Here is a 3661-nt window from a genome sequence, read left to right on the forward strand (position 1 = left end):
CCAAGAGGGTCAGGATTAGTCACTGCTCCCTTCGCTCTGCTCGGGGACCCCGACTCACCCGAGCGCTTTTCCGCAGGCTCAGTACCACCAAAACCGATTTTGCAGCATCCTCCCGTAACTGCCGACTGGGAGGAGAGGACCCAGGAGCCCCGGGGGGTCCGGGTGGTCCCCGCTCCCTCCCCTGGTCTGGGGGGGATTTTGACTTGTCCAGGACACCATCGTCCCCAGGACACCATCCACAGCTGGCCAGGGCTCTCTGGGCACCCAGAAAACAGGCATTGCCCCGCTGCCAGCCCCTTTCCACTCGTCTTATACATATTTTATTGCTTGGGCACCATCTCCCTGCCCACTGGCACCTCTTGATCCAAGACGCTTGGTATCGCAGAGAGTGAGACAATCCACCAAGGACCTTCATCTCAAGTACCCCAATTCACATCTGGTACTAAATTACGTGGTCAGTGCTATCAATACCCCATTAAAACCCGTGATAGAGTGCTTCACTATTGCAGCTACGCTTTGTCCATCACCACCTTTGTTCATTCATCGTCTTTTATCCTCTCCTCCCTCAGCCTGACTCCAATACCCCATTAAAACCCGTGATAAAGTGCTTCACTATTGCAGCCACGCTTTGTCCATCACCATCTTTGTTCATTCATCATCTTTTATCCTCTCCTCCCTCAGCCTGACTAGTAGGAGCGTATTAGGGATGCGCCACGCATCCAACTTGGAGTTGCGAGCCATTTACCTTCTATATGAATATTTATACTCGATCTGCCCGTCCGCCCGGCACACAGCTCGCGATTTCTAAAGGTCTTAATAGCTGACAAAAATCCCCAAACAATCCGAACCGAGTATTTCACGGAGAGGAAAACATACATACCCCAAACACGGCCGAGGGAGATCAGCAGCCAGAGACACACGCTGCAGCCCATGCCTCGGTTCATGCAGCCTCCGCGGCAGTGGAGGTAGTATCTGCTGCCGGGCTCATTATAAGAACAGGTGTACTCAAATCAGAGCCGCTGCCCTGGGCCATGTGTTTCCTGTTTTTGGCTGAATGACTCTTTTATTTTTTTTTTTTCTTTCTTGAGTGGAAAGTATTCAAAGCACTGAGTCGTGCTGCTGAATGCTTCACCGGAGACAGCCCAAGAGATCTGCAGAAGGAAGCAAGAGCATCGATTTATAGTTCGTAGCAGAACTGCATCATCCTGCCACGGGTCCTTAACCCGACCCCAAAAGAAGAGGAAACGACCAGCAAGAAAATCATTTCACGTACGGTAACAGCGTCCCGGGGCTGTACAGAGCCTTCAAACCCTGCTACCGCGGCGGGGGCGGAGGCGGCCGCTCCCCCCACGTGGCAGCATCCCAACCGCTGCCGCTCCATCCCAGCGCCGTGGGGCTGGAACCCAGCACGAAGCGTGCGCCGGTGCTCGCGGCCACGATGCCCACCGGTGCGGGAAAGGCCCAAATATTCTGGGATTAACGCATACCCCTGCTTTGGGCTGTATGGGATGTACAGCGAGGAAGAGTATGGGTGGTCTTTAAAAAACTCGGCGAGGAAAAGCCCAATCCGCGTTCTCAGGCTGAGGGAGGTGGATCTGGACTTCGATCTGCTCCCGTTCAACGCCGTAGCGAGCGCTCGGGGATGGGGACGGTCCCCCCTCCTGCTGGTGTCCCTCCGGGTGGGGACAGCGCGGGGACCGCAGCCTCCCGCGCTCAGCGGAGAGCCGGGGACAACACCCCTCGCTTGTTCCGCTGCTGGAAAGGGGCGAGAAAAGCTTGGTTGTTTTTGTGTTTTTAGTGGAATGAATTATTCACCTCCATCGGCACTCGGCCCGCGCAGCTTTAAAATGGGAGAAGGTGTTTTTTTTTTTTCCTATTGCTTTCTTCAAGTTTTCGTTGCTTTTTCTGGTTTTCAGAGGAAAGCAGAGGCGACAGCATGAAGCAGAAATTCCTCTGCTGTTTTAAACCAAATTTGAGTGCCACAAGGAAATAAAGGGTGAACTTATACCCACCGCTTTTCAGTGGAGCCAAGCTCCGAGACCTCTGTGAGTTTTGTTGCCATTAAATTATTTCTAATGATAAAAAAGTCTAAAACCACACTAAAGCGCCCTGGCATCCTGAGCTAGGCTGCTCCTTCCCGCTCGGAAAGCATCTGGCTGAGAAAGAAAAAAAAAAACCAAACCAAAACTCAAGCCATTTCCCAATAATCAGCAGTTCACAGAAGGGAAGAGCTCAGCAGAGGCGTAAAAAAGAAAAGATGAGTAAGAGCGGTACGAGGGGACTCGGCTCCTTTTCTCACCTCGCACACGCAGGGAGCTTCGGCTGAGCTGAAATGCGGCGGTGGTTCCTACCGGAGGCAGCCGGCTCCCGGACCAAGCGCTTGGCCAGATAATGGAGGGGCGAAGACATCGCCTTGGGGTATTTTGCAGAGCAGCGAGCTGCCCCTGCACAAATCCCACCCGAAGAGCCGGTGGTCAGGAAGGAGGTCTGCGGTGGATGGGCTCCACCGGCTCAGCCCCCCAGGCAGGGCAGCAGGATGGTCCCCAACCCTCCCCTTGCCACGGATAGGTGCCCCACGCTTGGGTGCAGGCTGTGCCGGCATGGAGAAGACCATTGACTGCAAACTGGTCCAGGAAAGCCATAAAACCCCAATATCACCCATGGGGCACTACCACAGCAGCATGTCCCGGGCTGGGCTGGCACCGGCCAGGAGAAATGGGAAAAATTATTTAACAAGCAAAACCTTCAAGAAAAAAATCCTTCCAGGAAGCATGAAAAACATACAAGCAGTCGCAGAAAAACCTCCTTTAACCAAAAATAATGATCCTAAATGCCTTTACTTTCCCCATCAGCTCAGGCTGAAGTCTCCCGGCTGGAAAGGTGACTGAGGCATGGCACCAGGCTCCGTATTTATTCATCGCAGGAGGTTTAATGATGATGCTGGTGCTCAGCGGTCGTCCTGGATTTGGGCAGAAAGGCAGAAGAGCCCCAAACCTCCATATGGGAATGGATCAAGACCCATTCAAGGGGGGAGGATTTCTGCAAAAATATACATTGGTGCTAAAACCATCAGCAACCCAAAAAAAAAAGAGCCGCTCATTAGACCCAGGAGCTGGAACGACTCGCGCTCGTTACTGATTTTTCAAACGAACCGGCGAGGTCCCTGTTGACCCTTTGAATCTGGCCTTAGGAGTCTTTGCTTAAAGATGGCTCTGGAAAGGGACGCCTCTTGGGTTTTACGGAGGATAGAGCCCGGTTCTGCCCTTTCTTGGACTGGTTTGCTGGAGTTGGCAGGAGCAGCAGCGTCCCAGGGCTGCGGTGGCCCTGAGACATGTCCCCTTCCCTCCTTGCAGGCTGAGGGACCATCTCCATCACTCACAAGACACATCCTCCCACCCCAATGGGCCCGTATCCCACCACCTGGAGCCGGCTTTTCCCGTGGGAGACAACTGTGGAAGGGCTCCTGTCCCCAGCAAGGGTGCTGGGGGGGGAAACGCGGCTCCCTCCATCATCCCCCCGGTCCCCGAGCACCCGCTGCGGCCGACTCCAGCCCAGAGGATAATGCAGAACAGGCATCTAAAAATGTGGGGTTTAAGGTTAAAATTAATTTAATGTATAGACAGGCAGATATTTCTGAAGGCAGAGACCATACTCGCCCTGC

Source organism: Fulmarus glacialis, unplaced genomic scaffold (genome assembly GCF_000690835.1).
Source record: "Fulmarus glacialis isolate BGI_N327 unplaced genomic scaffold, ASM69083v1 scaffold23776, whole genome shotgun sequence".
Taxonomy (NCBI): Eukaryota; Metazoa; Chordata; class Aves; order Procellariiformes; family Procellariidae; genus Fulmarus; species Fulmarus glacialis.